The following is a 13,279-nucleotide window of genomic DNA, read 5'->3' as shown; positions in this document are numbered from 1 at the left end:
GATTCGGCTAATGAGCTAATAGAGATTAGGTAGTTAAGGAATGCAAGCTAATTTAGTCTATGCCTTGATTACAGACGCAAGAGCGCCGACGTCAGGTCATGCCTTGTACATGAAATATTGTCGTAATAATGCGTGGTACAAGCATACATTGCTATCGGGTTTCCGTAGTTGAGATTATCATTATAATTTCATCGTTCAAAGCTGGTCAAGCACTACAAAAGGCACAAACGCTACCGCGCCTATTCCCTTGAGTTTACGTAGTGGGTGCACAGCAAGTTCAAAAAAGTTTCATGCTTCGAGTGTTTGAAGTACTCACTATGAACATGATATTGTTATCACGTTCAGCTCCTAAAGGCGAAGGTCTAGGGTCCCCTTACTTTTTAAGGGGTGAAGCTCCTCGTAGCCTAACCTTCTCATCCGTCACGCATAAGTGAGAGAAAAAGAGATAAGAAAGAAAAGAAGGTTGTATGTCTCGAACAGTATAATAGACAGCACTTTCTCATAGAAGTACACACGAACTTCAGTTGAGTCAGGATATTATAGATGGCGCTGTACCGCTAATCTTCGGTTCGGTTCGAACTGTCACGGTGGATGGACGTGTTTTTGAGCGCTCCCGATCGACTGTGCAGATAAGTTGTTTTGCATGTTTTGAGCTCATCTTTATAATTATAGGGCAGCAGTTAAAATTCCTGTAGCACTTATTTTATGGTACGGCTTTTTGGGTGTCAGTCACCAGGTATTTATTAGTTTGTGTGTGTGTTTAATTTTTTGTTTTTTTTTGTTCTTGTTTTTCTTTTTCTTTTGCCACCCCGTGGGGGAAGTGCAAGTACTTTGAACACGCAAGTTATTGTAGTAGACCTTACACTTTCTCTTTTTCGTAGGGCAGGGCCCGAGTTTCGCGATTATCGAGTGAGACAAGTCATAGAACAATTGGTGTCGGAAAGACATGGTTAAGAAGACTGTGAAGTGTTCAGGATGTGGGGTTGGTTTTAAAGTGGACCAAAGTGTAGAAGCGGAAGGAGAAGAGGCTGACGCGAAGTGTAGGCAATGCGAGGTCGAGGAAAAATGGAGAAAATGATGGTTACCCAGAGTGACAAGCTGATGAGAATCAACGAGCTCGAGTCTGCGTTGGCGACACAGCAAGAGAAAACGAGGGCTATGAGAGAAAAGCTGAAGTCCGCCGAGGAAGCACTAGCCAAGATAAACAGAGGAGCGGCCTACGGAGAGAAAACTAGGAAACCGACAACAAAAACTGTGGAGAAGAAAGAGCAAGCAAGTTTAGAAAAAAACAGGTTCAGCTGGTTCAGACGTCGCAAGGCTGCGCTTCAGCGAAGTAGTGGAGAGGCTGGTAGGGGACAAAGCAGCCAGCGTCACAGGTGCAAGTAACCGCCAGGTGCAGGACGCTCCAGCTGAAAAGTCACAGCATGTGATAATCGCCGGGGACTCGAATTTAAATCGATGCACAGAAGCCATCAAAACGAGGGTAAGAGGTGACAAGAGGGATGCAGTAGGGGCGTTCCCAGGATGCCAACTGGAAGCAGTCATGAGGCAAGCAAGCGCAAAACTCAAAACTACAGCTCATAGACGAAACCTCGTGATTATTTCAGGTGGTTTAAACGATGTTTTAAATGAAGGTACAGCAGGACGAGCAACTACACTGACGAAAGGCGTCGATGACATGCACGCCACTTATCCTGAGATACAGGTAGCGATATGTACAATACCGGAGGTACCGGTGCGTGATAGCAACCTGCAAAGAGCGGTTGTCAACGAAAACCAAGAGGTATGGTGGATGAGTCGAGAGAAAGGCTTTGAGGTGGTGGAAATAAACAGAGAGGTGCATATGTGGGGTGGTTTTCAACGAGACAGAATTCACTTCGATGGGCGGCTAGGTGATGAGGTGGGTTGGCGACTTGCTGGACGCGCAGTAGCTTTTTGGCGGGCAAGCGGGCCCTTCGGGGTGCAGGATAGCTAGTAACGAGGAAAACAACCAGGGAGACTCTTCAACAGGTGTTATGGACAGATACGATTCCAAAGTGGCACCAATGTCTAAGATAGGTAGAGTCCGGGGCATAAATAGACGTAGCCACGAGCGCCGAGCCCATTCAGACATAGGGTATATTAACATGCATGGCGGTAGGAACAGGCTGAAGTAGGAAGAGATAGAAGAACAGCTAAGGGAGGAGAGGCCGATGGTATACGGTTTTGTTGAAACACATCTCAGGGACATGGAACAACCTCCTAACAAAGCGGACTACGCATGGGAATATTGTAATGAGAACAGAAGGCAGCAGAAAGAGTGGTTGTATTGGGGTATTCATTCATAAAATTACCGACAGGCAAAGGGTCAAGCAGGAGTGCAAGGAACATTTATGGCTAAAACGGAAAGTGGCAGGGCAAATGACACTCCTTGGTTTTGTGTACTTGTGGACGGGAGCAAAGGCCAGAGAGGAAAACCAGGCAATGGTAGAGTGTATATCGAAGGACATTCAGGAGTTAGAAGGAGAGTGCGAGATATTTATACTAGGAGATATAAATGCACACATCGAATATATATATGCGTATACCGACCCAACAGGCAAAATGACCATGGATATGTGTGAAACACTGGATTTGATCATTTGCAACAGTACCGAGAAGTGTGAAGGGCAAATACCATGGGAGGTAGGAAGGCTGCAGTCGACGATAGATTACGCACTGATGTCACATACGATGTATAATAAGCTCATAGGAATGGACATGGATGAAGGTGGCTCCAGAAGTCTGCGCAGTGATCACAAACATATCAAGCTAACTTTTGGAAGAGCAGTAAAAGTGGGAAGGAGACAGATGAGCAACTACAGGAAAATTTTTATTCAGAAAGGCAAATTGAAACAGCCACTGAACAAATTGAGAAAGTGATCATTGAGGATAATGAAACAGTGTGGACATACACAAATCTAATTAGACTGTTTGAGCTAAAGCTTGCTAAGGCACGTGGCAAGTCACCCCGTAAAAGAAGACTCAAACCCAAAAGTTGGTTGGATGAGGAAGTTAAGAGAACCATAGCAAAACATCAGGAAGCCTCTAGGGAACACAGACATGCTAAGAAGCGGGGTGAACCGACAGATGATATTCAAACATAATGGGAAATCTTTCTAAGCTGTAGAAGGGAATGCATCCCCTCTAATCAATAAAAAGATTAGAAGACAGGGAGCCCAGTGGCTGGCAGAAGTACATAAAAATGATAGAAAGACAGCTGCCAAATTTCGGAACCATCTAAACTCCCTAAGAAATTAGACGAGCCTAAAGCAGAGGTTTATAACTACAGCTCAAGGTGCTAGGCTAGAAGGGGACGAAGCTATTGAATATATAAGAACAAGGGTGACAGAAAAATTTCAACAAAGAAGTGCTTTATGCACCACAGTATACAAGGATGAATCAAGTGGCGCAATGGCTCCATTTTCACAATAAAAGTGGGAAAGGGCTGAGAAAAGGATTCCTAGTAGTACATCAACAGGCCCAGATGGCATTCCAATTAAGCTGGTAAAGACATTAGGTGTGACGTCTAAGCAGGCATTGAGACAGGCAGTGAGCAAAATAAGAATCGATGGAGAAGTTCCCGATCGATGGAAACTTAGCAGGATGAGCATGATGTATAAAGAAAAGGGGGGCAAAGGTGACATAAACAACTACCGTCCTATACCATTGACATTAGTGGCCTACAGGCTGGCGATGATGATTTGAAGGAAAGACTGCAGACATGGATAGAGGATGAGGGGGTGCTGGGGGAACTGCAGAATGGGTTTCGGAAACGCAGGAGGTTGGAGGACAATATGTTCTCACTGACACAGTGCATCGAAATAGCAGAAAAGGAACACAGGCCCCAGTGGCTAGCATTTTTGGATATCAATGGAGCGTGCGATAGCGCGGTTAGAGAGGAATTGTGGAGAATACTGGACACACTAGGCGTGGAAGATGTAGTCACTAATCTTTTAAAGGATATCTATAAAGGTAACAAGGTTTATAAAAAGAGGAAAAAACAGGTGCCCAAGCCTGCAGAAGTAAAACGGGGGCTTAAGCAGGGGTGTCCCCTGTCACCCTTATTATTCATGATGTACCTACAAGGATTAGAGGCCAAATTAGAGGGAAGTGGACGGGGCTTCAATCTCTCTTTCGTCAAACAAGGAACACTCATTGAACAGGCACTACCAGCATTGATGTACGCAGGTGATATAGTGCTAATGGCCGACAACAAGGAAGATTTGCAGAGATTGGTGGACATTTGCTGTAATGAGGGAGATAGGTTACATTTCAGATTCAGCAAGGAAAAATCAGCAGTCATGATTTTTAATGACAATGAAGGTAGCGAGCTTAGAATACAGGTGGTCACGCTAGAGATAACAGATAAGTACACTTATCTTAACGTATGGATAAACAATGGGGCCGAGTACCTAGGGGAACAGGAAATATACGTGTCAACTGAAGGTAAGAGGAATGCAGCGGTAATGAAAAACAGGGCACTGTGGAAATACAATAGGTACGATGTTGTGAGAGGAATATGGAAAGGGGTCATGGTTCTTGGTCTGACCTTCGGCAATGTGGTCTTGTGCCTCAGATCAGAAGTTCAAGCAAGATTAGAAATTGAGCAACGTGGAATAGGTAGGCTTGCCTTAGGAGCTCACGGGAATACACCAAATCAGGAAGTACAAGGTAATATGGGATTGACATCATTTGAGGGCCGGGAAGCTAGCAGTAAGATAAAATTTGAGAAGCTATTGAGAAAAATTGGGGAGGAGCGTCGGGCTAGGAAGGTATTCAGCTACTTGTACATGAAGAATGTCGATACAAAGTGGTGGAAGCGAACCAGAAAATTGACTGCTAAATACTTGGAAACAGCAGGGGGCCAAACCAAAAAGTATTATGGGTTAAGAAGAAGGCGAAGGAAGCTGAGACTGATATGTGGAGAACTGGCATGATTAAGAAGTTCGCACTAGAGATCTATCGAACGTTTAAGCAGGAAATAGCCAAGGAAAGAATCTATGATAATACTCCGAGTAGTTCTCTACTGTTTGAGGCCAGGGCTAGAGTATTGCGAACAAAGACATATCTGGCCAAATACGAAGGGGTAGACACAGTATGCAGTGCGTGTGGAGAAGAAGAAGAAACTGCCGAACACTTGATGATGTTCTGTAAAGGGCTTCACCCTGTAGTTCAGGTTGATGGTGCAGAGTTTTTCAAAGCACTGGGGTTTAGGGACAGTGAGGGCAAAATTGACTTTAAGCGGGTAGAGTTAACTAGAAGGAGGTTATCGGATTAGTGGCTAAAGTCAAAGCACGAGTGAAAATTGAACCCTTTGCTGCAAAGTACGAATCCTCAACCTCACTATTTAAGGAAAAAATAAATCTAGTTTTTGGTTCATTAAGTATTACGGCTTGGTGGCACTAGCCACCGCCCGATCTAAAGGGTACAGCCATATCCATCCATCGATCCATTCATTGGCTGCGGCGCGGGCTGTGTCTGGGTTCGCGGAGAACGAGGGCCTTTCTCATTCACCTGTATGGTCTCCGTACGAGGCGGATTGTTGGTGGGGCATGGGTGAAGCAGAGGGACGGGTGCATTGAAGACGCTTGCACTTGGCTTCCTTGGCTCGCGTCTCGTCCGTGTTACCCGCACGGCGTCTGCATTCTCAAACGTGATTGAACGCATGGACGCATGCATAAAAGAACTAACACACGAATAGATAGATGGATGGACGCTTCGCCCCACTCATCGTCATTCACTCCGTGGATATTCTGTGAAATTTTCGTCTCGTGTAAGTTTGTGTCAATTAGACCAAAACTGCATAAAAGCGTTGCTAAGCATAACAAAAAGAATGACAGTATTTCGAACAACTGCGGAATAAACCACACTTCCCAATATAGAGAATGGCAGGAGGCCATTGTATATGAAATTTCATTATCATGTGGAAAGAATTTTGTATGCCGAAGCCGAAGATGCATCAACGTTCGTCTTTGGGAACTCAAACGCTCGCCCTGCCACGGTGGTCTAGTGGCTAAGGTACTTGGCTGCTGAGCCGCAGGTCGCGGGATCAAATCCCGACTGTGGCGGCTGCATTTCCGATGGAGGCGGAAATGTTGTAGGCCCGTGTACTCAGATTTGGGCGTTAAAGAACCCCAGGTGGTCGAAATTTCCGGAGCCCTCCACTACGGCGTCTCTCATAATCATATGGTGGTTTTGGGACGTTAAACCCCACAAATCACAAACACAAACACAAACGCTCATTCTAAGAGACTAAACCGTATACTCAATCTTCACTTGTTATGAATGTGGTTGTGCGCCTTTCTTCGGCAACACAATGAGTCGCATCATCAAAATAAGGTAGGAAGAAAATTGATTAAAGCCTTCCATATTTTAAGTAAAAACAATGAGTGTGTCAGCATGCCATCAATTTCACTGAATTTATGTATCTTTGCGCCACCTGCAGAAGATGACATCAAAGTATATCTTTATCTGTTTTTCCTTTCTTGTGGCGTGTTTGTATGTTTTGCTGATAGGATTTTTTGAAGCGAGCGGTGACATCAACTTGACGCATGTAGCGCTTTTTTGCGTAAACGCGTAGTTATTGATCCCCTATACTATGTTTCACCAATTTGGTTCAGCACTGCCAACGGTACACGGTGTAAGAAAGCCATACGCTTGCGCAGCGAAACGTAGTCCCACATACAAGTGCCTTAAAATTGACAGGGTTGGCTGGAATTGGCGTTTTTTAGTGTGTTTTACGCCACATCAATACATGATGTCTACTCTTTTTTTGCATTTCTTTCGTACGCATTTATATATTTGGGGTGGTTACTGCCGATAACTTTGTTCAGATATTAACATGGCAACACCCATGCAGAAGTGACCACCCACTCCGATCCGGACTTTCTCTTGCTACACGCCCAATGCGCTGACAGCAGTAAACAAATGATGAAGTCACCCATCGATTTGTTTAATCTCACTCTAGGTATAAAGCGCGTTTTTTTCAATATTAGCGAGATGTGCTGCTTGCTTAGTCACACCTTTTGAGCCTAACGTGCCGCGGCAGTGGTCCGCCTGCGTCGTCGGCAAGAAGGTTGCGTGGCCAAATACCAAATATGCAACCTCGCACAGCATACTACGCACGTCGGGTCCTCCTTCAGTGAAAACAAAAAAGAGAGAAAAGGAGCAATGCAACAGGAGACGTGAAGGAACGGGTCAACGGAGACAAACGAGAGCCATGATTTGCGTCGCGGAGCCACAAAGTGAAGCTATCCGCCAGCTTCAGATTCTATAGATTGATCTTCAGCAGAGTAACGAATTTGCGCTTCTTCATGTTTCCCGTGTGGTTGCTTGTTTAGTAGCCTTACTGCATTTCAAGGTAATAAACTAGCAATAATAACTACAATTTGGCGAGCAGATACCGTCATTACGGCGAACAGACGACACGGTGCGAATGAATACATAAGGAGAGGCTACAAGTGCCCTTCCTATTAGCTGAGGGGCCTGCAGCCTCCAAAAAGCTGAAGGGAGATGATGATGATGTTTGATGTTTTGTGGCGCAAGGGCCATTTCACGGCCAAAGAGCGCCAGCTCATCTTACTAAAAATATAGACAATGGTTGTGATTAGCGGCTGTATAAGGGCCATAAAATTCCTCGCAGTAAGGCGGGTAAAAACATACAAGTAATAAAATCATGACCATGCCGTGAAATGTGTGTGTGGTGTGAATAGGTGACAAAAGTTGGTGATAATCTAAAACGATGGTGGACATGTATGGCATAAGCACTAGTACCTCACTCGTTCATACCCTTGCGTCCAAGGGCCGTGAGGCAAGTGCTTTTCTGTGTAGCCACCGCAGCATAAACCTGCCTGGAGAGGTCGTGGTACGGGATGCCCGGGTATACGATATGAAAATTATGAATTTCTTTTAAAAACTTTAACAATGATTTATGACTAAAAAGCGGCTCCCTACCAACAAACATTGCAGGGTGTAAAGGTATATGTTGTCGGTAGGGTAATGGAAAATGCTGTTTTCTTAGAGTTTCTAATTGTTTACATTGGATTAAAACGTGAACGACTGTTGATGCCTCACCACATTTGTCACACAATGGTGGATCACCACCGGACAAAAAATGTGTGTGTGTCGTGTATGTGTGTCCTATCATGAGTCTCGTTAGTATTACCTCTGTATGACGCGATTTTGATACTGGCAGCCAATGACCAAGGTATGGCTTAATAATGTGTAGTTTGTTTCGTGTGTGTGTATCCCACTCGCTCTGCCAGTAGTCCCTGAGGCTTCGTTTGAGAGAAGGCTTAAGATCAAGGGCCGGGATTAATATGGGTGTAGGGGCAGTGCTTTTGTGGACGGATGCAGCGAGCTGATCCGCCCTCGCGTTGCCTTGGATCTCACGGTGCCCTGGCACACAGCACACTACATGTTGTTTGAGTGTGTAGAGTGTGCACAAAATGGAGTAAAGTGAGACAAGGACCGGGTTTTTTTTTGTTTTTTAAGACTGTGCAGAGCCGTTACCACACTGAGGGAGTCTGTATAAATTACTGCTTTTTGTATTTGTAATTGTTTGATGTGTTTAGCTGCGACAAGTATCGCGTAAGCTTCCGCTGTGAAGATACTTGTGCCTGGATGTAGAGGGCCAGCATCCGAAAAGGATGGGCCGACAGCAGCGTAGGACACAGAGGAGTTAGACTTCGAGGCATCTGTAAAGAACTCAGGACGTGTGTATTTGTGTTGAAGTTCCAGGAAGTATGTTCGGATATGGGCAATAGGACATGTTTTGTAACTTCTAGAAAAGACACATCGCCGTCTATAGTCTGCCACTGCCACGGTGGCGGATATGCTACAGGAGCCATTAAACTGTGTTCAAGTGAGACTCCAGTTTCCTCAGCTAGACTTTTCAGGCGAACTGAGAAGGGCTGTCTCATCGAAGGCCTGTTTTGCAACAGAATTGAGCTCGACAAATCATTAATATTAGAGTATGAGGGGTGCTTCTTATCAGCTTTCACTTTAAGGAAATAAACAAAGGACATGTAAGTTCTCTGCAGATGAAGCGACCACTCATTTGACTCAACATAAAGGCTTTCTACGGGGCTGGTGTGAAAAGCACCCGTAGAAAGGCGGATGCCCAAATGGTGCACTGGGTCCAGCATCTTCAAAGCACTTTGAGTCGCAGACTGATAAACAACGGCCCCATAATCTAAGCGGGTGCGAATCAGGCTTCGATACAGGTTCATGAGACATTGCCTGTCACTACCCCACATTGTACGTGCCAACACCTTTAAAACATTCATGGCTTTTAAACATTTTGTTTTTAGATACTTTATGTGCGGTACGAAGGTCAACTTGTTGTCCAAGATTAATCCTAAGAATTAATGCTCTGTATTAACAGACAGACGTTGACCGATCAGTTCAATGTCAGGTTCTGAGTGCATGCCTCTTTTTCGGGAGAACAAGACACACGTACCGTTCAGTTATGTGTCAGGTTCTGAGTGCATGCCTCTTTTTCGGGAGAACAAGACACACGTGCTTTTTTGTGTGTTCAGTCGGAATCCGTTTTCCTCTGCCCATTTGGAGACCTTGTTTAAACCTAACTGAACCTGCCGTTCACACATTGCCAGATTGCAAGATCTAAAGCCAAGCTGGACGTCATCGACATATGTACAATAAAACATATTGCGAGGAATGGACAAGCGCAAGGAATTCATTTTGATGAGAAAAAGTGTGCAGCTAAGTACACCACCTTGTGGCACGCCTGTTTCCTGGACAAATGTTTGGGAAAGAACCGTGCCCACTCGGACACGGAATGTCCGGTTTGACAGGTAACTTTCGATTATGTGAAACATTCTTCCGCGCACGCCAAAGTGGGACAGGTCTCTTAGAATTCCAAAACGCCATGTTGTATCATAAGCCTTTTCGATATCGAGGAACACAGAGAGAAAATATTGTTTATGGACGAAGGCGTCCCTGATCTGTGCCTCGATACGAACAAGGTGGTCTGTGGTGGATCTACTTTCTCGAAACCCGCACTGAATTGGGTCGAGCAAATTGTTTGTTTCAAGGAAATGTACAAGTCGGCAGTTTATCATTTTTTCGAAGACTTTGCACAAGCAGCTTGTAAGTGCAATAGGCCTCTAACTCGAAGGTAAAGAAGGGTCCTTGCCCTCTTTCAAAATGGGAATATTAATAGCCTCTTTCCAGGAGGTAGGAATAGTGCCAGAAAACCAGATAGCATTGTACAAACAAAGTAAGCTTTTTCGTGTTTCGATTGGTAGATGTTTTAACATTTCATAGACCACATGGTCAGAACCTGGGGCAGAAGTACTGCATGAGTTTAGAGACGTTCGCAGCTCAGCTAAACTGAAAGCTTGGTTATATTCTTCGGATCTAGTGCATTTGTGTTCGAGTTTCTGCTTTTCTATTCTTGTTCTGTATTTTTGGAAAGTGGCAGTATAGTGGGATGAGCTGGACACCTGTTCGAAGTGTGCACCGAGGAAGTTTGCCTAATCTTCCAAGGTATCACCCTGAGTGTTTACGAGTGGAAGTGTGTGTACTTGTTTTCCTGCTATCCTACCAACCATGCTCCAGACTTTAGCCTCCTGTGTGTATGAATTGATCCCTGACAAAAACTTCTGCCAGCTTTCTCTTCTGGCCTGCCGACGCGCTCTCCTGCCTTGAGACTTTATTTTTTTGAAGATGTCAAGAATTTCGGTTGTCGGGGAGTTCCGAAGCAACCTCCAAGCTCTGTTTTGCTGTTTGCGCGCGTTTCGGCATTCAGAGTTTCACCATGGCACACGCCGTTTTCCAGGGTGTCCATTTGTTTGTGGGAGGCATTTTGTTGCAGCATCAATCAAAAACGCTGTGAAGTAGTCGACAGCAACATCAATGTTCAAAGTACATATGTCATTCCAACCTAGACGAGCGATGGTATAAAACTGTTCCCAGTCGGCTCTGTTTATGAGCCACTTGGGAACACGGGGTGGACACTCAGTTGCTGTAGTTGTGCTCAAAACTACGGGGAAGTGGTCCCTTCCGTACAGATTACTGACAACTTTCCACTGGAGTAGAGGCACAAGAGATGGAGATACTATGCTTAGGTCTATGGAGGAGTAGGTGTTATGTGCGAGATTATAATAGGTGGGTTCTTCTTTATTTAGGAGACATGCGCTCGACGAGAGAAGAAACTGTTCAATCAGTCCACCTCGCGCGTCGCACAGAGTCTCCTCATAGCCTGCTATGCGCATTGAAGTCTCCAAGGAGAACATATGGCTCCGGAAGTTCAATTAAAGAGTATAAATCACGTTTTTGCAGCTGATAGCTAGGAGAAATGTAAATAGTGCAGATTGTGATCAGTTTATCAAAAAGAACCGCTCGAACAGCCAATGCCTCAAGGGATGTTTGGAGTTGTAAGTGTGTGCACGCAATTCCTTGATTCACTATGATGGCAACACCTCCGGATGATGTCATGGCATCATCACGGTCCTTTCGAAAAATAACGTATTTACGAAGAAAATTTGTGTGTTTTGATTTAAGGTGTGTTTTTTGTACACACAGGACTTTTGGTGAGTGTTCGTGTAAGAGTTCTTGGATGTCGTCAAGGTTTATGAGAAGGCCCCTGACGTTCCATTGTATAATTTGAGTGTTCATGGTGAATGTAAAATAGTGCTGTGTGAACGAAAAGCGAGTGGCTGTTTAGACGGGGAATTTGAGTTCACTTAACAGGGCCGTCACCGGGCCCTGTTGTTTGCTTTTTTGTTTTCTTGGCGTGCTCCAAGGAGCCACGCCGCTCTTTCGGCACCAGGGGTACCGACGTATCCATTGCCTCCTCAGAGGCACTGGATGCCCGCACATGCGGGCTGTTAGTTCGGATTTCGGGCCTCGCCTGGTGAGGGGAGGCCTTGAGACCCGAGGACTCTGGAGTCTCTGGTCTCTGTTTGGGAATAGGCGGTGTAGCCTGGGCTACAGCTGCCTTGGGGGCAGGTGCCACAACCGCCGGCTCTGTATGCGTGGGCTGAAGGAGTGGCGAAGGATGGTGCGGCGGTGCCCCCTGACGCGCCGCATCAGCGTATGTAGGTCCATAGAATGGAGCGACTCTTCGCCGTGCTTCCTTAAATGTTATGTTCTCCTTCACCTTTAATGTAATTATTTCTTTTTCTTTTTTCCAGTATGTGCAGGAGCGTGAATATGCGGCATGGTTTCCTTCGCAGTTTACACAGTGTGGCGGTTGTTTGCAGTTCTCAGACACGTGGCCTAGGACTCCACATTGTGCACAAGTCTGGCGACCACGACAGGTTTTAGAGCCATGGCCATACCTCTGGCATTGGAAGCAACGACGAGGGTTAGGTATATACGGCCTGATAGATGTCTTCGTGTACCCTGTTTGAATGGAATCTGGTAGTTTACTGGATGTAAACGTGAGTATTAGGTGTTTCATTGGTATTTTCTTATTATCTCTTCTGATGATAATTCTCTGTACATTAGTGACATTTTGGCTCTTCCACCCTTCCAAAAGTTCAGTTTCGGTCAGGTCAAGTAAGTCTGCGTCAGATACCACTCCGCGAGTGATGTTCATAGATCTGTGTGGTGTTACGGTTATCGGTACGTCACCAAATGTTGAGAGGATATCTAGCTTTACAAATTGTGCTTTGTCCCGAATTTCGAGAAGAAGGTCTCCACTAGCCATTTTGGTTACTTTGTATCGAGCCCCGAGAGTTTCAGTAAAACACCTGGCAACTACAAAAGGAGATACGGTCCTGGCTTGCTTTCCGGTTTTTTCACAGTGAATGACGTGGAAGTGGGGAAAAGTTTCTATTGGATGGTTAAAAAAATTTATGTCGTCGGTGCGTACCCGCTTTAGACCGGTACGATCAGACAGTAGAGGGAATGCTCCATGCATGCCGGTCTTGTTTTTGTTCAGCAGCGTTGGCGGCCACCCACCACGGAGCCCAACAAGGGGACGCTGCAAGTTTGCAGGTGCTGAAAGCTTGCAGACGTCAGCCGTGCAACACTGCCATAACCCGATGCCCCTAGACCAAGGTAGGCTATTTGCACAAGGTTAACCCTTGCCGCCTAGAAAATTGGAAGTAAACAGAAGAGAGTAGAAGACAGGACAGATAGATTGTGATAGATAAAGACGAAGATGTAGGCAGAGAGAGATAGGAAAAGGCGACTGCCGATTTCCCCTGGGTGGGTCAGCCCAGGGGTGCCGTCTACGTGAAACCGGGGCCAAAGGGGTGTGTTGCCTCTACCGGGGGGCCTTAAAGGT

This window comes from Rhipicephalus microplus, unplaced genomic scaffold (assembly GCF_043290135.1).
Source record: "Rhipicephalus microplus isolate Deutch F79 unplaced genomic scaffold, USDA_Rmic scaffold_14, whole genome shotgun sequence".
NCBI lineage: Eukaryota > Metazoa > Arthropoda > Arachnida > Ixodida > Ixodidae > Rhipicephalus > Rhipicephalus microplus.
The sequence above is the reverse complement of the archived record's forward strand: the minus strand, read 5'-3'. Positions refer to the sequence as shown.